This window comes from Neofelis nebulosa, chromosome 5, assembly GCF_028018385.1.
Source record: "Neofelis nebulosa isolate mNeoNeb1 chromosome 5, mNeoNeb1.pri, whole genome shotgun sequence".
In the NCBI taxonomy this organism is placed as follows: Eukaryota; Metazoa; Chordata; class Mammalia; order Carnivora; family Felidae; genus Neofelis; species Neofelis nebulosa.
The window spans coordinates 64,752,918-64,773,842 of record NC_080786.1 but is presented as its reverse complement, the minus strand read 5'-3'; the positions used below and the strand labels follow the sequence as shown (position 1 = coordinate 64,773,842).

At 41.5% G+C, this 20,925-nt stretch overlaps 2 protein-coding genes across 11 annotated transcripts in view; one reads left to right on the top strand and one right to left on the bottom strand.

Annotated features, from left to right (window-relative positions):
* The window catches only part of TMEM212 (transmembrane protein 212), a 53,096-nt gene extending 43,299 nt beyond the window's left edge, over window positions 1-9,797 (bottom strand). For 5 of the 9 annotated variants that reach the window (XR_009262429.1, XR_009262427.1, XR_009262428.1 and 2 more), the window contains exons 1-3: window positions 9,084-9,213; window positions 8,112-8,268; window positions 5,646-5,826 (exon numbers count right to left, since the gene is read on the bottom strand). The gene's annotated coding sequence lies outside the window, so the exon portion shown is untranslated. Of the gene's footprint in view, window positions 1-5,645; window positions 5,827-8,111; window positions 8,269-9,083; window positions 9,224-9,347; window positions 9,452-9,675 lie in introns of those variants that run through there. The other 4 variants (XR_009262432.1, XR_009262433.1, XR_009262426.1 and 1 more) reach the window with 4 other exon arrangements.
* Window positions 9,415-20,925, top strand: part of PLD1 (phospholipase D1) — a 207,662-nt gene continuing 196,151 nt past the window's right edge. Inside the window, exon 1 of one of the 2 annotated variants that reach the window (XM_058732391.1) lies at window positions 9,415-9,547. The gene's annotated coding sequence lies outside the window, so the exon portion shown is untranslated. Of the gene's footprint in view, window positions 9,548-9,984; window positions 10,104-20,925 lie in introns of those variants that run through there. The other variant, XM_058732392.1, reaches the window with a different exon arrangement.

Below are 20,925 nucleotides of genomic sequence, written 5' to 3'. Positions count from 1 at the left end.
GTGGGAGAATGTAAGGAACAAGTGTTACAGCAAATTACACAGTGTTGGAGGCTTGCTATACAGTTGGAGGAAAGAATGAATGTTTCTATAATGTCTGGGTTTCTGTTGGATTCTGTTTTAATTAAATGCAAACAGTAATGTTTGAGTTTCACTTAAGCAGTGGTAATCAGCAGAAGTCATACTGCCTGTCTCACCAGAATATTTTGGAAATGGGGCAGGTACATTTTTGATCAACAATGATTAGGGGCCATTTACTGGCATGTGATGGGTACAGGCCAGGGATGCTAGAGGTCTGCTGTGTGTGCAATGATTTTGTACAATGAAGAGTCGTTCTTTGTCCCACACAACTTCCAAAGGTTTTATTGGACATTCATGTAGGTGAAAAATCTGCTAATTATTTGAGCCTAGAACCTAAACTCTGTTTAAAAAAAAACAAAACTTTTTTTAAAACATTTTTATTTGTTTTTGAGAGACAGAGAGAGACAGAGCACAAGTGGGAGAAGGGCAGAGAGAGAGGGAGACACAGAATCTGAAGCAGGCTCCAGGTTCTGAGCTGTCAGCACAGAGCCTGATGCGGGGGCTCGAACCCACCAACTGTGAGGTCATGACCTGAGCCCAAGTCAGACACTTAACTTACTGAGTCACCCAGGCGCCCCTAACCTAAACTCTGTTTTATGTATACATTCAAAATATTGCTTTCACACTTTTCATATACACTGCATTTTTTGGAGAATGTAACCAGTGTCCAAACTGAGGAAAAATTGTTTGGAACTTTGCTAAGAGTTGTTTACCAACAACTCTGGTTCATTCAACAGTCATGAACTGATTGTTTATAACTCACTTGGCAGCAAAATCTGACCTGAATTTATTTGAGGCTATTTGGAAAATTATGTTACCCATGGCAACACCTTTATCAGTCAACAGTTGTAACTGTCACACTTAAATGTCACTATAAAGAAATTGTGTTAACCCTCCCTATTCAAAGTGTCCAGCTTTAAGGGGACCAGTAGCACTATAATCACTTAGGAACTTACTAGAAATGCCCGGTCCTAGACCTCTGAAATCAGAATCCACATTTTAACAAGAGCCACAGGTGACGTGTATACACATCAAAATTTGAGAAGCAATTTTGTAGCAGTATTTGGATGGAAATTTGTCTTAAACAAAAATGTATTCACCAAAGGCAATACCAGCCCCTGATCTTTTTATTTATGTCTTCTAGAGTGGTTTGTCTGAGAATTTTACATATCGAGAGATAGTCTATTTTATTATAATTTACTTTCTCTTACTTCTCCCTTATTGTCAATACATTATACGTAGTTTTTGAAATTACGAATTAATTCCATTTTAAGATAATAGAGGGGATACTGTCATAATAAAAAGGGCGTGTTGCTCTGATAGGGCTCGGAGCTACTGAATAATGGAAAGATGTACTGATGGAGAAAAATATATTCCCAACATATATGAATTCCATAACAAAAACAGTGTTTTATGGAAAAACTGTGTCAAAATAACCACTGGTGGAAGAGCTGCTTTGTCTAGAATAAAATTTGGATTCTGGGATAAAGATACAGAGATAGCTTCAAAAATAAATGTATTCGCGGCATCATTCAGAGGCAAGAAGCTCTTGCTGTAAAGAAACTGAAGCTAAAGTGTACAAATTGCTACAAGATGTTGCTGATAGAGATAATAGTATAAAAGCCAGATCTTTAAACTATTGTAAACCATTTACTGTTCTTAGTAGAGATGATGAGTGATGGTGAAAACATTTTGTATCATGGACAAGGTCTCCAATTTTATCTATCATAGCTGACTACCTTTCAGAATTGTCCAATTTAAAGGAACTACATGTTATTTTTTTTTTTTTTAACGTTTATTTATTTTTGAGACAGAGAGAGATAGAGCATGAACGGGGGAGGGCCAGAGAGAGAGGGAGACACAGAATCCGAAACAGGCTCAGGCTCTGAGCTGTCAGCACAGAGCCCGACGCGGGGCTCGAACCCATGAACTGCGAGATCGTGACCTGAGCTGAAGTGGGATGCTTAGCCAACTGAGCCACCCAGGCGCCCCTACATGTTCTTATTTTTAAAAACACTAGTGTTCCACATTCTGTCTTTTCTGTGATAACAAGTGCCTAGCAATTCCAGGATCGTACAGCAGAATTTTAAAATACACTGTGCCTTCAAAATAAAAGTGCCACTTTAATAGGAAGTGGGAGTTCCTGCTTTTGAAGAAAACTTGGTGGTGTGATCATGATAGAAGACTTTGCAAAATGCTTCCTTCCTGATTGATTTCAGAAAACTTGTCACCTATACAAATGGTCACATCTGCCCACTTTTAAAAACTTGGAAGTAGACTTTACTAATTTATGTTAAAAACCTTCCCCCAAATGACTATCAAATGGGGTCTTAGCTCACTTGTTAAATACACTTGCTAAAACTATAAAAATGCAACATCTCTGATTAGTTGGCAAAAACAAACAAAAACTGTCCCCTAAGATATTGAATGAATTGGTAGACTAGGAAAAGGCTATTGACTGCAGAGTCTATTCATTTCTGTTTTAATTCAGGTCCCTGATGCCTTACCCACAATTCTAAAACTCAAAAAACTTTGAACACCCAAAGTTTTGTTCGTAACTCATTTGACAGCAAAACTCGATCTGCATTGACGTAAGGCTTTTTACAGTCTTTATTTTTCCATGCAGTAGCTTACTCACATCTTTTGCTGCAGAAATACAAGGTGTTCAGTATGGGGTGCAATCCCAGGCCTTGCTGGGGGTGCAACATAATATGTGCTCTATGAATTTTCTAAAAATTTATAAAATTCTGAGTATCTTAATTTTTTCTGTTCCTAAGGGTTTTGGAGCTTGTGGGCCTGTGTAGATTCCCAGAAGTGAATATGAGATGAGTAAAGGACTGGAAAGTAATTCTGACGATATGCAGGGGTCTTTTGCATTGTATTTTAAAGGCAAAGATCTATAACCCTGAAATTTGTTCCCTGAATTTTTATTGTTATAAGGATAGTGACGTTATATCTCTGGGCAGAGGGCCTGTAAGCCTAAGTTAGCATGTAAGCCAAATAATTTGCCCTAATAAAGAAATCCTCCATTCATCCATCCATTCCACTTTGTTCTTACAGGAAAGTTCTGATTCTGGGGGACATCTCAGCTCAGCTGAAGCTGTGAGCTAAGAGATTTTTGAGATCTGCTTTTGCCACTCTGAGGTGTGAGGGTAGGGGGTGTCTTGACAGGCGTCATAAAACTAGCCTAAGACATTAGTTCGAAAGTGCACTTTAAAAAAATTAAAAAAAAATTTTTTTAATGTTTATTTATTTTTGAGAGAGAGAGAGACAGAGTGCGAGCCAGGGAGGGGCAGAGAGAGAGGGAGACACAGAATCTGAAGCAGGCTCCAGGCTCTGAGCTGTCAGCACAGGGCCTGATGCGGGGCTCGAACTCACAAACCGTGAGATCATGACCTGAGCTGAAGTCGGACGCTTAACCAACTGAGCCACCCAGGCACCCTGAAAGTGCACTTTTGATTCAACAGATTGTATAAATGTGAGAACCTATACCAGCAACAGTTTAGAGTGAATGCCCCTAGGATTGCATTTCTACTGGAAAATGAAAAATGATGCAGGGAGATGAAAATGTTTCCAAACTCCTTAGCTGTTAGCAAATGTTTGCCAAGAAAACACTTCCCTAATTCTCTGGAGGTTCTAAACGATTAGAAGACACATGGGCAGGGGACCAAGTGGCTCTCACCCTGGGAAGTTTTGCCTTTCTTACTATCACTAAAGAAACCTTTTGTAATAAGTCCTTCTATTTCTATTCTAAGTAAAAACATTTGCTGGTATAGCAAACATACCTTTTAAATCTAAACAGAACTAGGAAAAAATAAAGCCAAACCCATATTTACAGAAATATTTTTCTTAAAACATGCAAAGAAGGCCAATTATAATGGAATAGAACGGTGTCTGAAACTAGATGATTTTGAGACTGAAGGTGTCCTATCTGATTTCAACCAGCACTGCAGTTAGGAACTAAAATGCTGAATTGGTTGTACGTTTATTTGGGTGAAGGCCGAGTCGAAAACTTGATGGGAGAGAAATCTGTCTGTAATTTTGAAATGGGAGCATGTATGGTAAAGCAACTGGTCTAAGGGTGGTAGAACTGAGTCTTACAGGCAAAACTGCAAGAGCTCAAATTTACATTTCACAAGCACATAGAACGTTCATCTAGCTGAAGATAAAATGCAACAGTGATATAACGAATTGGCTCCACTGATGCCTTTACTAATTCATCTCCCCGTGAACTGATACCCCTGCCAAATAAGGCTCATCCTGAATACTGGTTTTCCTGACTATTGGCTTCTTTGCTATCTGTACCAAGATGCAGAATCTGACCACTTCCAACACCTCCATGCCTCTCACTCAAGTATACCCTTGCTTGGACGGTTACTTTGTCTTCAAGCTTCTACCCTCCCCCCATGCAGTCTATTCTCCATATAGTCGTCAGTATGGTCCTTCTAAAACAAGTTAGATTATGTCGTTCTTTGACTTGAAGCTTTCCACATCAATTAACATTAAATTCAAATTTCTTCCTTTTAGAAACTTGTTCCCTGTCGCCCGATTCCAGTTTTATTACTTTTCTCCTTGTTCACACCACTCTATTCACCTTCGCCTCCTTACCCTTTCATGAAAACACCAAACACATTTCTAGCTCACCGTCTCTGTACCTCCTAGTCCCTCTGCCTAGATGCTCTTTGCCCAGACATCTGACAGGCTTTCTCCTTTTGTTCTGCTCCAAGGTTATCTTATCAGAGAGGCCTTCACTGCCAATTTCCCCAACCCCACCCTGGCAGCTTTTTCCTTTACCCTGGTTTATGTTTTTTCATCGTACCCATCATCTCCTCTATATTGCATTCAGGTCTGTTTTCCTACAGAAAAGCAGAGGCTTCTTCTGTTCATGCAATATCCTTAGCTACTATAATGGTACCTGCAGCATAGTGGTTTTTCAGGATGTATGAATGGATAGATATTTAAATTTGATGTTGAGTGTGAAAGTCAAAAATACAGGAGTATGTTTGGATAAAATAGCTTTGAAAAAAAAATTTTTTTTTTAATTATACATTCCTAGAGCCATTACTTTTTTGAGATCATTTTTTACTGTGCAATTTATGGATTTTTTTTTTTGGAAACAAAGTACAGATGCTTTTATAGTTATTTATTTTTAAATGTTTATTTATTTTAAGAGAGAGCGAGAGAGTGAGCGAGCTGGGGAAGGTCAGAAGGAGAGGGAGAGGGCAAGAGAGAATCTCAAGCAGGCTCTGAGATATCAGCACAGAGCCCGAGGGGAGGCTCAATTCCATGCACAGTTAGATCATGACTTGAGCCAAAATTATGAGCGGGATGCTTAATCCACTGAACCCTCAGGTGCTCCCAAAGTTACTTTAGCATAATTGTAGCAATTAATTGACATACACTTGTTCTAAACAAATATTCACTCTTCCAAATTATTTCATATGTTTTCTTATTTAATAATCATCCTATCTCGTATGTATGTACAAATCCATGAAAATGAGTATCATTTCAAACAACAAGTAAACACTGAAAATACAGAGATATTTTAAACAAGTTATTAGACTTACTGAATGACTGTTGGATCAGAAAACCCTTCAAAGGGACTGGCTAAGGGTAACTGAGAAGATTCATCCCTGGTTGGGGCTGTAGGCGTCAAATGTGGCCCCTTTTTAAAGAGTCATGTACTAGATAGCTTACAAGCTGAACGTTATTGGGAGAAATTATAAAACATGAATGGTCCACAGAAAGCTAAAATGAAGATATAGAGACACAAAGCTTTAATATACTTTGGCAATATGCACTCTGTTCCTCATTCTCTCTTGAGATTTTTGGCCATAGACATGGTCATGTATTTTTTAATTAAATTAAATTAATTAATTAGGTCATGTGTTTTTAAAAACTTTAAGTCTTGATAAGTACACTGTTCTCTCATCTTTCTGTCACTGTTATGGTGCCTGACTTGATTTATGTCAGCAGGTGATCAATGATAAAATATCTTCCTCCGTACTCTGTGTTTTCAGAGTAGCTGTGTGCTGTGGTTAATTAGCATTAAGAATCAAACGTTTACAAATTAACAAACAAAGTAAATGGTTGCTAACCAGGGGACGGAAGGTGGACCGAAAGACACAGAAGTCCCGCACGTTATGTCAGTGAGGATTACTGGGGGCAAACAATGGATCCAGACCCTTGGCTGTCTGAAAGAAAAGAGTACCGGGGCTTCATAGACTTAAGGCAAGGCTGGGAGCCGCAGATACTGAGGAAGTGCAGAAGGTTAAAAGCAAAAAAAATATCAGGAAGTAGGAAACTGTCTCTCACTGGGTCACCGGGGTCAGGGCCAAGTTGATGCTGGGGCTACAACTGCCTTTGCTCAGTGGGTCCCATCTCAAACATCACCTGCTTCCTCGTATGGTCCACCTGGCCTTTGAGGTAAATAAAGTGGTGGTGGGAATAGGGAGGAAGGATCTGCCCTTTGCTTTGGAGACTGCGGCACAAAATTGCTCTCTTGCTGAGACTATACACCTTTGGGGAGGGCTAATTCTCTATAAGAAAATGGAACTATCAGAAAAGATGATAGATGCTGGCCATCTTAAAATGACCTAGATGATTTGGACAGCAGTATACATATAAAAACACCATGAGGGAAAATCTAGGGGAACACAACTGTATGCAAATTTTAAAGAACAATCTGTAAATAATATGTGTATTAGCATTCATTATATTTTATAGTGTATTCTATAAGCAATATGTATATGTATATACATATAACATGTTTCTATTAAAAGCATTAATGAAAACTAACAAAAGAAATAATATGATAAAAAACAGGAAATGGACATGAATATATCATTGTCAGTAAATAGCACAAATAATAAACACAAAAAAATAGTGTTCATCATTATTGATTGTTGAATGAGTCCTGGTTAACACAAGATGTGATTTTGATCCATCACATTTTCAAATATAAGCAACTAATACTTAATAGTGGAAGGTGTTTTTACAGCATCTCACAGATCTTTGAAAATGTTTATAGATGTTGATTCAGTAGTTCCACTTTTAGGACTCTATCTCAAGAATTTAGGGATTTCGACAAAGATTGGTATTTACAATGTTCATTCCAGAATGTTTGTAAACTGTACCAAAGCCTGGGAACATCCTAAAAGCCATCAGTAGGTGAAGAGATTTTAAAAAAATGATTGGAATATTCTTCCACCATTAAAAATCATATTTACAAAATTAGTGACAGTAAAAAATACTCAGTGAGACAAGGAGGATTCTGAATTGTACAGCATGATGATAATTTTGTAATGAACATTTGTTTAGGTATATAAAATGAACAAAAAAGAAATGCAGCAAACAATAACAGAAAAGAAATGTACCAACACACAATGGGTGTGTTGGGGGGGTTATAGATAATTTCAATAAAAAAAAATTTGTTTTCTGTTATCTCCAAAACTTTGTATTTTTGTAAAATATACATGTGGAAATTATTAAAAATGGGCATATATCACTTTTATACTGAGAAGAAAAGATGAAAATTAGAGAGAATTTAGAATATCATTTGATAAAAATGTCAAATGTGTATCCAGATGGATATATAATAGGATCTTGTAGTCACTTTTTTCTTGACAACTCTGAAGACAGGCGAGATTTGGAAAAATAATAGCAACAACCAACAATCAGCAAACCTCTCGGGAAAACAGAAATAATTACATACAGAATCACAGTACACCTAAAACTTCTCTTTGGCAGTCCACAGCGTATGTTTGTCTATCAACAACATATGGCCTTTTACTATTTGATTCCTCCAGCACAGAGAAGCAGAAATTCAATTATTGTGAGGGCACTTAAATAATTTTATTTCTCATTATAGTTAATAGGAAGACCTATTGTTGTAGGTCAGTGCCAAATGTTTTAATGATGACACTTAGGAATTTGGGATGCAATTTTATAGCCTGCTGCTTCTCAATCAAAAGCATTACAATTTCTAAAGACAAGCTTGTAAGAGTGCAGTTAATTGTGTGTACAACACTTACCAAATCATCTGTGACTAATAAAACTTGAGAAAGAAGAGGAGGAAAGGATATTCAGTCTTTCAGTAACATGCTTGTCTTACACTTGCCAAACTCTTCTTAGGCAATACTCTGTTTGCTCAGAGAGCCATGTGTTTAATTGTAAAAAGCTGTCAGTATCCTAGGATTTAAAAGACATCAATCATTTCTGTCAACAAGGAAAGAGTGACGGCTTCGTGACTCTTCTATCATTAGGAAAAGATGTGCTCAAGAGAAAAAAATGTGGTCTAGGGAGGGATGAGCAACTATAGGTTACAGGGAAAAAGAGTTCCAGACTGCAATTTCACCCCCCGCCCCCTTCCCCTGGACTGGAATACGACATTTTTCATTTCATGTAATTCCATGTTTGCAGTAAGAAATTATGTAACTCATCCAGTCTCAGCTTTGCAATATCCACTAAGTGCTTTAAAGTGGCCATCCTTATTAACAGTTTGGTGTATGCTGGGCCGATTGCTTCCCTCCGTCTTGGCAGAATGCAATATTGTGTAATGAGGTTGGAGCTGGCCTATATTCAAAACTACATTCCAAAAGGCCTGTTGGTCAAGCCACAAGATAACTGGTTCTCTTTCTCTTAAGATTTTTATTCTAGGTGGACTAAAAACATAAAAATTGCCCTATTTGCACAGTTCCATGGGTAGATTGGGAATTTTCTATTTTATTCCCAACTTACTATTTTATGCTAAGATTTCTGAATTATACGCAGCTTCAGTTTTAGAGACATCAAGACACAAATTCCAGAATTCTGTGTTCTAAGTTGGGTGGCATCAGGCTGGATACTTCACTTTCCTGAGGCTCGGTTTCCTTACCTATCATTAGCAATAACACCAGTCTTGGAAGTTGGAAGAAGGCTTTATAGGTGATGTCAACAAGGCTCCTACTTCTTAACTATGTCACCTCAAGCAAATTATTTCCTCTTTCCGACCCGCGTTTCCCTACCTGCAAAACGGCCACTCGTGGCTACCGGCTCCAGTAGGCGAGGGTATGTTAACACAGGCAAAGCTCCTGGAACGGGTGCCTGGGCACTTGGTGGCTTAAGAGCACCTGAGAATAACAGCAATAATGCTAGTGAACATTCCATAGGTTGATGAGGTTGAGTCACGAGACTCTGGGAGAAGAGAGAAGAAACGGGGAGGAGGACAGAGGCCCGGCCTCTGGAGCCCTTCGGCCCAGCTGCGGCGGCCAGCCTGAGCGGCAACGCACCCGGACCCGGCACCGCCTCGCCCCACCCCTGCCAGGCCAGGGCGAATCCGGGCGGCGAGTTCCGGGCGGCGGCGCAGCGCGGTGCCCCCTCAGGCCCTTCCTCCTCCCCTCCTCCCGCGCCTCCAGCTGTGCCAGCTGCGCCCGAGGCCCGAGAATCCGCCGTCACCCCGCAGGTGCCCGCGGCCGCCCTCGCCCTACAGGTAGGAGCCGCGCCGCGGCCGGGCGCGCCAGGCTCCCGCGGGCGTCTGGTTTCCGCTACTCTCGCGCTCAGTCCCTCCTCCCGTCGGCCCCGGGCAGCTGGCCGCTCCCCGCCCAACTTGGACGGGACCTTGGCAGAGGCGTCGGCGGCGGGCGCCAGAGCCCTGCGGCCCCGCGGGACCGGCCTCCCGGGAGGCCCCGGGGCCTCCTGTGCGCGCCTTCGGGCCCAGTTCTTGCAGAGTAGTTCTTACAAACTTCGGGCAGTGCTTTTGCCAGGGCGGGCGCTGCCTGGAGCGCAGAGCCGCGCGGGCGCCAGGGGAGGCTGGGGGCGTACCCTCAGGGTGCGCCGCGGGCCTCGCTGGGGCAGTGGGGCTGGTGCCCCAGTGTCCTCTCGCGCCCGGGGTTCTCGTGCGCCGTGGGATGGCGGGGATGGCGGCGCGAGGGGACCAGCATCCCGGACCAACCAGGAAGTGCTGCGCTCGGAGGCTTGGAGCCCAGCCTGCCAGATGTACGGTGCCGGGCGTGTGGCCACACAGCTGCTTGCTGTGCGCCCACGAGGTGATGACACTGGGGTGGGGCAAGGGCAAGGGCCCAGGAGCCCGTTGTGTGGTAAAGGGCTTGTTTTTCTGTCTCCAGCTCAAGGTGTTTGGGACCCAGTTCTCTGATCCAGGAGCGGGGTGCTCCAAGCGTTGGGTAGGATTTTGTGACGCCCTTCAGAACTGCCCTTGTACAATCAGTCCACAGCCACGGCCACGCCTATATTTGCTTCTTCTCCAAGTCTCAGGTTATTGCCTTCCTTCCTTCCTCTGTGAAGTACTACATTCAAGCAGATGCTTAAGGACCACAGGACTTCAGTGTTAGATCATCCCTAGGTCTTTCTCCAGAATGGAGAGTTCCATTGACTTTGTCTACCAGGTCTGCCAATTTCAGTTTAGATAACCCCTGTGGGCCTTCTGAGGGCTTTTGGGAGACTAGGTACCTAGAGACCTCTGTGATTTAAAAGGGCTAATTTAGGGTGGTGTAATGAAAGCGTAAAGAATGAAAAGAATCTACAGCTTGAACTGTTAACAGACACCACATTTACACACGGCGTTACATTTGAGTATTTCTTTCAGTATTAAATGTTTTGTTAACTTACATACAAGTGAACGTGTACCCAGGCTTTTAGCTTGAATTTGTATACAGCCTTTAAATGTTGCTTTGGGGATCTTTCAACTAACTCCCAGTCTAACCTTTCAACTAACTCCCAGTGTTAACTCCCAGTCTGTCTTTCCAAGATCCAGTATAACTCAAAATCAATATAAGAAGCATGAGTAGTTAAGGATTTGTGGAAGATGTGTCTTTACCTTGTTTGTCCCCAATGTCAGAGTACTTAAGAATTACAGTGGTAAGGGCTGTAAAACTCTCATAAAGGTTTGTTGATCTGCTTAAAACTAGGTAGTGGGAGACCCTTCTCCTTGTCTGATTAATTAACAAGTATATGTTTCTTTCTTTCTTTCTTTTTTTTTTTTTTTAAATCTTTTAATGTTTATTTATTTTGAGAGAGAGACAGAGCACGAGTGAGGGAGGGGCAGAGAGAGAGGGAGACACAGAATCTGAAGCAGGCTCCAGGCTCTGAACGGTCAGTGCAGAGCTCGATGTGGGGCTGGAACTCATGAGCTGTGAGATCATGACCTAAGCCGAAGTCAGATGCTCAACCGATTGAGCCACCCAGGCCCCCCAACGAGTGTATGTTTCTTAGTTAAAACTAATTATGAAAACTCATTTACCTTTAACCCTTAAACAGAGTTTTTCTAAATTTTATTTTTATTGTGGTGAATACCTGACATAAAATTTGCCATCTTAGCCATTTGTAAGCGTACAGTTAATAGCATTAAGTACTTTCTCGTTGTTGTCCTATGATCACCACCATCCCTCCACAGAACACCTTTTGTCTTTCCCATAGGGTTTTCAAAACATTTTGATGACAGTGATTGTGCTGCAGGCTTTAGTTTTCTCATGATTCGAGGTTTGAGTTCCTTCCCATGGCTTTATAGAAATGCACTTTTTTTTTTTTTTAGAATTTATTTTGTTAGCCTGTCATTTTTTTTTAAATATAATTTATTCTCAAGTTAGCTATACATACAGTGTATACAATGCGCTCTTGGCTTTGGAAGTAGATTCCCATAATTCATCGCTTATATACAACATCCAGTGCTCATCCCAACAAGTGCCCTCCTCAATGACCGTCACCCATTTTCCCTTCTCCCCCACTCGCCCCTGCCCCCCTCCCCATCAAAATGCACTTTTAAAGAGGAAAGGTGAAAAGCCACAGCCAGTTTGTGTTTAGTAAATCTTATCTCCATCAGGACAGATCTGACACATTACTGTTTAAGAATAAGCTGGTAAAAAAAAAAAAAATAAGAATAAGCTGGTGAGCTATTTAAATTTGCATATAAAGGTATTGTGAAGTCTAGCTATCCAGAGAGAGGAATCCGGGAGGTAGTTAGTTGTTATTGATAGTTTCCTCCCCTTCATATCTCACCTTAAATTGAAATATTTTTGGCTCCTTTAGCAGTGCAGTAGCCTGTATCAAAGGCATGCTTGAGCTCAGACGGTGGCACCTTTTTAGTGACTAGAAGCAGTTTTGACCAAGCTAACTGTTGGGTGTGGCGATTTCTTCTGCTCTCCAGGTGTCTACTAAACAATGATGCTCGAGGACTTAGCACATAAGACATGGCTCTTTAAACTCACAGTTGCTCTGAGTCATTGTATTCAGGAGACAGCTGTCACTGTGCCAGGCCTGGTTTTATGTTTACAATCCTTTCAATGTTAGCACCACACAATAAAATGTATTCTCCAGCTGGGGTGTGGATAAATGCTGTTGCAGAGTGAAAATGAGAAACTTGTAACCTAAATTTCCGGAAAGCCTGCGACTTTCCTGATTAGAAAAGGAATTGTACACATCATATCTTTTGCTGCAGTGGGAATGCATTCCAGTGTATTGGTTTTCCTAAATTCACAATGCAGTGTAAAATCTGGATCCCAGATGTTTTAGTGCTGGGTTACTAAACAACCGTATATGTTATGTAAGTGTTTCGTAGTGTCACAGGTTTTTTTTTTTCCTTTCTGTTGTGAAATTTTCTTAATTTTTGAACTTGTTAAACAAACATCGCAGGTTAATTTTTGAATTTATTAAACAAACATTGCAGGGACAGAATAAAATGATTTATTTAATCAGTAGTTATGTGGCGCCTACTATGTGCCTGGCACTATTCTATGCATTTTACAAACATGAACACCTTTAATCCTCAAGATAACCGTGTGAAATAGGTACCAATACCATCTCCCTTTTATAGATGAGGTAATTTGAAGCACAGAGAGATCATATAGCTAGCATATGGCAGAGCTGGGGTTCCATCTCTGGCAGCCCGAACCCAGAATTTGGGGCACTGCTGTCTCATCAGTAAAATATAACCTGAGATTCCACCCTCCTAACCAATAAACTTTTTTCAAGTTGTCATATTCCTATCTTGTATTTGTCCTTAGGGAGAAATAATTTGACATAACTGCAATCAGAGTGTAACTCAGAAAGTCGGTTCAACTCCCTTATTTTTCAGAAGAGGAAGTTAAGGTGGAGTTTGGTTAAGTTCAGGTCTGGGAGCCTTGGGGCAGAGTCCTGGAAACCTGTTGGGCTAAGCCTTACTTCCTGATTGTGAGGAGGTTGGGATAAGGATCCTGGGAAAGTCTGGAGAGGCCAGGGTTTGTTTTGGGGAGGGCTGTATTTGCCAACCATGGGGGAAATGACCATTTTGGAGCTAACCTGCTCACTTAACTCCTACGTTATGTCATGGGTGCACAGAGCAGAAGCTTGTGGCCAACTGTGGGCCGTGGGAAGTCTTGCTGCTTAGGGCTCCAGATCCCAGATTCCTTCTCCAGTTGCTGGTGGTGCTTGTGGCCCTGGGCTCCCCTCTGCATGAAGGGAGTAGTTTATTCTGTACTCAATCATGTTTTGAACTTTTTGGATCTCGAGTTGGGAACCTTTGGAAAGCCTCTGACGCACAAAAGAGAATCAGCCAAGAGCAATATGGAAATAAAAATAACTTCATTTAGTCTGTTCTTTTGTTAAGACACACACACACACACACACACACACACATCTAAGGGCATAAACTGACAAACTTTGTACTAAGAACAGGAAAATCAAAGTTCAGTATTCAACAGGGATTTTTTTTCAAAGTGAGCTTTTATAGATAGTACATCTGGATGAAGGAGAATAAGGAATAAACATGGGAAAAGAAAAGTGGTGGGCAGGGAGGGAGAAACAAATGTAGAGAGGAGGAAGCGAAAGAGGGGGCACAGAAGGAGAGTGCTAAAACCTTGTCAGTTCCTACACAAGGCTGTGTTTTGGTGTGTTACCTCTTCATGCCCTTGGAGATGCCAGACAGAGTTGAAATTTATCTTTCCTTTGGTTTATCATGAAGTGACTTCAATGTTGCTTAAAACCATTGCTGATCAATAGAGGATGGGGAGGAGATATCCGGGGATACTTTAGCATTTGCTTGGGATCTTCATACCGATCCAGTCTGTTTTTTTCTATAGCACTTTGGTATGCGTGGACTTTATATAGAGCATGATCACTAGGAATAACTAGGTTTGCAATCTTTTTCTTTATTTCCTGTGTTTCCCATGAGAAGGTAAGATCCTTGGGGCCCTAGGCTATATATTTTTTTCATTTTTGTCTCTCCAGTGTCCATTATGGTGAACAATAGTTGTGAACCGAATGAAAAGGTGCATTTAATAGATGAATGAAGAAGGTATGATTCATTTCATTCAAAATGTATAGATATTTCCAGAAAAGAAGGTTTTTATGGCTAATGTTTTACTTCGTTATTTGTTCTCCTGTGCCGTTGAACCACTCTTACAAATACGTTTGTAGATGTGGAGCGAGCCGTCTGTGGAATTTAGCAACTGTGCTCAATTTTTTGGCCTTTAAAGTTTTTTTTTTCAGTGTTCTGTACCCAAGTTTTGATGAAAGAGTCCTTTGAAATGAGATTGGAGAGGTAGCAATGGATTGGGATGGAGGTTCCATGGCTTGGAGCAGGAAAACACTTCCAGATGTATGAGGGAGAGGGGATGTGACAATGCAGAACCCAAAGTGGGAAATTTGATAAATGGGGCTAAGAGTAGGAAAAACAACAAATTGAAGGTGAAATTTGACATTGTTTTAAAAATCTCACCATTGTTCCCACTTTGGAGTAAAAACCTGTAAGTTAAGCTAAGGGTAGAGGATTTGGAGATGAAGTATATTTGGGATGCTAACATGATTGTGATGCCAAAAAGAACAACAACAATAAAAGCAGAGAGGGGGGGGGGGTGGAATCCAGCCAGAATCCTATATCCTAAGGAAAAACCCACCTGTTGGGATACTTAAATATTTCAAAGCTAGGAACATGGAGCAAAGACTAACCCCAACTCTTACCTCCCCTCAATCCCAACACCGAGCTGCTACTCTTGTGACTGGAAATGCAGGGTGATGGGGCAGTGACTAAGCAAAGTAGGTCTGTGAGGCTTCTGAGGCACAGTTGGGCTCCACAAAGTCCTCACTGGGAAAGATAATGACTAGGGGCCTCAGCCTAGTGCCAGAGAGCTGGGATTCACAGCTGAGGACTCCAGCACCCTGTGGCCTAAGACAAGTAACATAAAAATCTTCTATGCCTTAATTTCTCCACTTGTAGAACAGGGATAAAAATAGTACCTATCTCATAGGATTGTTGTGAAGACAGCAAAACAATGCCTATAAAATGTTTAGCGTAGAGCCTGGAATATAGAAATGGCACAGTAAATGTTAGGCTCCCTTCTTTCACACATTGCCCTCCCCTCCCTCCCAAATTGTTTAAGAGTGACATCCATAAATAACCGTGCAAACAGGAATTGCTGCTAGGACAGACATGGAGATGTAGCCCTATGGGAATAGGACTGAGGGACTGAGGGAGAAATTAATTTTTCCCGGGAGGAAATCTTGAATGAGAGTGGGATTCCATGAGACCCAGTGATGAGAAAGCAGTGGACAGATTTCTGGCTACAAAGCTGATTACAACTAGAGAGAATGAACTGTATGCCTTTGATAATTATTCTTTTGGGGTGTGTGTTTAAAAAATTTTTTTTTTAATGTTTGCTTATGAGAGAGAGAGAGAATGAACAGGGGAGGGGCAAAGAGAGGGAGACACAGAATCTGAAGCAGGCTCCAGGCTCTGGGATGTCAGCACAGAGCCCGACATGGGGCTTGAACTCATGAGCCATGAGATCATAACCTGAGCTGAGGTCAGATGTTCAACCAATTGAGCCACCCAGGTGCCCCTATTGGGGTGTATGTTTTGAAGTTAGCTAGAAAATGTGATTTTTCTTTTTTTTTTCTTTTTATAAAAAAATTTTTAAAATGTTTCATTTATTTGAGAAAGAGAGAGAGAGAGAGGGAGGGAGAGAGAGAGAGAGAGGATGAGCAGGGGAGGAGCAGAGAGAGAGGGAGACACAGAATCTGAAACAGTTTCCAGGCTCCAAGCTGTCCGCACAGAGCCTGATGCAGCACTCGAACACTGGAATGGCGAGATCATGACCTAGGCCGAAGTCGCTCACTTAACCAACTGAACCACCCAGGCACCCTGAAAATTTGATTTTTATTAATCCATTAGTGTAGCATGGCATGTAATAGAGGAACCCTGATTCATTTAGTAGAAGCATAGCATTTAATAGAAGCGTGATTCATTGCTCTTTACCAATGAGTATATGTATAGAGGTGTGATTTTTATTTTTATTTTTTTAAGTTTATTTATTTATTTTGAGAGAGAGAGGGAGAGAGAGCTGGCACAGGAGTAGGGAGGGGCAGAGAGAGAGAGGGAGAGAGAGAGAGAGAGGGAGAGAGAGAGAGAGAGAGAGAGAGAGAATCCCAAGTAGGCTCCATGTTCAGCACAGAGCCTGACATGGGGCCCAATCCCACAAACTGAGTCATGAGATCATGACCTGACTCATTTAACTGACTGAGCCACCCAGGCACCCCTAGGGGTGTGTTTTTAAAATATATTTACAATTAAGGAGAACAATATACTTTCAAGATAAGAGTGAACTAGCTCATGCTATGTTGGCAAAACACCCTTCTTATCACATTCTCTTTTTTTTCCCCATCACGTTCTTTAGCTTCCCATTGTATATGAGGAGGGCATCGCTGGCAGTGTAATGTTTATAGGGGTGTGGGTAATGCGTATCCACACAAATCATGAATGGAAGCAGAGACTGTCAATAATTTTGACCAGAAATTTTCACACTTAAAAAAAAATGATGGGTACCTTTGCCCACTCCCCAAGAACCACTTTTCTGAATGAGCTCTTCTGTGAAATCCCAGTATGTAAAATACCCAAAAGGAGAGCTGTTCTTATTGACAGTTCCTATGTGGGAACAGTGAGCTGGCTGCTTCTTCCAGCCTTCCCTCCCTGACTGCCACCTGGCACCAGCTGGCCCTCAGTCTGGAACCCCAGGGCTCCTAGGAGTAGATGTGAAGGCACTGCCATATCTTTATGGTAGGGAAGAGAAGACTAAGACACAAAAAGAGGAATGGAAAGGAAAGGCACTGGACTGCTCTTTCAAAGCTTTTGCCAGAGGTGTGCTAGAACTGGCTCATATGGAGACGTGATTTTTAAATGTCCCAGGATTTTGTGAGCCCGTTGTTAAAGGTGCCATGATGATGATGATGATGATGATGATGATGATGATTTTAGAGAGAGAGAGAGCACAAGTGTGGGAAAGGGGCAGAGGGAGAGAGAGAGAGAAAGAGAGAGAGAGAGAGAGAGAGAGAGAGAGAGAGAGAGAGAGAGGGAATCTTAAGTAGGCTCCTCACTCAGCACAGAGCCCAAAGCAGAGTTTGATCTCACGACCCTGGGATCATGACCTGAGCTGAAATCAAGAGTTAGACGCTCAACTGATTGAGCCACCCAGGCACCCCTAAAGATGCTATTATTAAAAATAAAATTATCTAAGATTTAGGTTTTATTGCATGAAATAAGTTATACTGAAAGCAAAGGCAATAAACACCACAAGTCCTCACTTACTGATTATATTCTACTAAATCTGTTATTTATGTCCTTGAAGTTGTTTACATCTGTTGGTTCCGTATGGCAAAAATGCTGTAACTATTGCCCATCTTTTCTCAAAATGCGTGTTCAGTGACATCATGTTAGGAGCTTGAAACTGGCCATGGTTTGAATATTTACACCATGGAAATAGGCAGCAGTACAGTTAGGGCTTCTCCCCTGCCCTCAGCACACCACTGGCTTTACCCCTGTGGAATATAAAAGTTTCTTTACTCCCTCCTTCTTTCTTACTGTGACCAAAGAGACTTGCTCAGTTTTTTTCTGCTGTGATGGTTCTCAATTGGACATGTGGTTGGAGGGAAAGAAATACATCGACTTATACAATGTGCTTATCTGTCTTTTTTCTATTAGGTGGTACGATTGTGATTGGTTCCAAACATTTTAGATCACAACTGCATTCAATGTAATCCTTGACTCTATTCTTTTGCATAGGTAGGATTTTTCTAACTCTACCCTATTCATACCCTAGTCTTCCCTCCCACCCACCCCCCCACCCCCCAATGCCCTCTCCCTACCCTCCATCACAGTCATTCTAAGGTCTGCCTAAACAAAATCACCTGGGAACTATTTAAACTCAGATTCCCAGGTTCTATCACATACCTACTAAATTGGGATGCTTGGGGAAGGGGGCTACTTGGTGAGTTCCTATTCCATGCACCTGCTTGGCCCTGTGGGCCCTTGCTGCCCAGCTCTGGTGTCTCATGTACTCTGTTTAGTGTCAGGTCAGTTGGGCCACTGGGCCCTGGTCACATGGGAGCTTTGATTTTTATGTTTGGCCTCAAATTCTCATTCTGTGAAACTGCATTCAAAGGGTGACTCTTTGCCCCATAAATCTATTTGTCAGAATTCAGTTCTGTTAAGTCCTGGATTCCTGGCTAGGGGGAAAGCTCTGTGTAGCACAGGAAGGCTAACAGGGGAGTCGCGGGTGCTGGGTCTATCTCTGTTAGCCTTCGTGTTTGCCTTTCTGAACTGCAGTTGCCCATCCCTTGGGGTTGTCAGGAGGGTTCTGTTTCTGGAACACACCACATTGGTTGGGTTCCACCTGGAGGCCTTTGCATGACGCCATTCCCTCTGCCTGGAACACCCTTCTCCTAAGTCCTTGCATGGCTTGTATCATTTTAACATTTAGGTCCAAGACAAGATGTTCAAATGTTACCTCCCTACAAAAGCTTTCCCTGACCATGAAATCTGCTTCCTCACTCAGTCTGCATTGCTTTGCCCACAGACTCATCCCTCTTAGCCCTTATTACGGGTTATTTTCATCCCAGTACTTAGCCCTATCTGAATTCTTCCTTGTGTCTTGTTTTCTTGAATTTGGAGTTTTCTACAAAAGAATGTAAACTCTGTGACATCAGGGTCTTGCCCGGCACATAGTAGGTGCTCACTAATTACTTGTTGGCTGGATGCCTCTCCAAACTGCTATGTGAGTATATAATGGTAGCGTGAACCCTGGCTTCTCAGATGGCTCGACTGCTTTCCTAATTGTTCTTTTCTGAACTTGCAGATGTTATCATGTCTGTGGCAATGATTCTTTGTGGGGATATGACTGCCATTTGGAACAAGGGTCACTCTTGACCAATGGGAAATAAAATCTGTAGCTTTCTACGTGAAGGTCACCTTTCGTTTTTGGAGAGCTTATAAAGATTTGATTCAGCTACACCCATTTGCCCTGTGGGTGAATGATCTATGACAGAATGGAGCAACAAAAACATAAAAGTGATGTAAAGTAAGCCTGATTAATTTTGGGAAACTCCTGTTTCCCCTAAAGTCTTTTTGAGTTCTACCAGGAGCCATTTGGGCGGGGTGATGAGAATTAGGGGGTGTGCATCCCTCTGTAAGACACCAAGAGACCAGAAATGCATGTGGGAGAGGTTTGTCCCATCCCATCTCACCAGGCTTGACTAATGGTGAGGTAATTTTTGCAGATCTGTTGCCAAGAAGGCTAACAGAGTTGACAGTGAAAGCCGTCACCCTGTGTTTGCAATGGCTCTTGGTCATGCTGGCATTGGAGAATTTATTAAGCAAAGTCCTTTGAGTGCTCAGCATGTGCTTGTGGGGGTAAGATGTGGTTCGGCCTGCCTGGAGCTTGTGGTCCAAGTCATTCAGTCCGCTGGAGTCAGGACTGTCCCACCATCTGGAATGGGCTGGCACTTGGTAATGATAACATGTTCCAGTTTTTCCACATAGTGGTTTTCAAACCGCTCTGTGTTTCAGGGGCAGGCTAGGATTGGAACTGGGGTGGGTTTGGAATGCAGAGAGCAGAGTTCTGGAACTTCTCTAAACCCCACTTTCTATAAAAGCATCTCATTAAAAACTAATTTTGTATATTTTCCATTCAAAAAATAAGCTTTTTGTTCCAGATTTACAGAAAAGTTGCAAAGTTCCTCTGTTATTAACATCTTACATTGGAACGGTACATTTGTTAAAATTAACAAACTAATATTACTGCATTATTATTAACTTAAAGTCCATACCTTACTCAGATTTCCTTAGTTTTCCCCTAACATCCTTTCTTTTCCGTCTTCTCTTGGCAATGATTGTTTCTCAGACTTTTCTGTGTTTTTGATGTCTTTGGCTGTTTGAAGGGGTAGTGGTGTTTTGTAGAACGTCCCTCAGTCGTAACTTTTATGATGTTTTTCTCCTGATTAGACTGGCATCATGGCTTTTGAGAGGAAAACCACAGAGGTAAAATACCACTCTCGTCGCATTGTATCAAGGACAAGAACACATTGTCACTTAGATTTTTCTTTATTTTTTGCAGGAGTAAAGTTAAAATGTAGGTATTTCAGGGGTTTTTTGGAGTGGTGGAGGTCAAAAGGCACCTTTTTCCCCTATTGTATACTGACTTTGCACTCAGTACTTTAAATTATTGCTGAGATCAGCTATAGGGAAAGTTGTAGTCATTTGTTTTTTAAAAATTCTTTAGGATGTGGAATAACGTACAGGGGTTTAAGAATAACGTTTGGCTTTCCCATCTCTTTTTCTTTAAATTCTCCTTAAATAAAAACTTTGAAAATGCTACTCAGCATCTTCTTACCCTTCTTACTGCTGGAAGAATGGTAGACTTGTTACAGGAAGCCTCACGCCAATCTTGCATGTTTTCTGTTTTCTAAAACAAATTTCCTATGTATAGCATTTTTCTCTGCTGAAGAATAAAATTAAATAAATTGTATATAAACCTATATATCACCTTTTTTAAAAAGCATCTAAAAGCCTATCATATCCTAACATGCTTACAGACCTGGCTTAAAATAAAG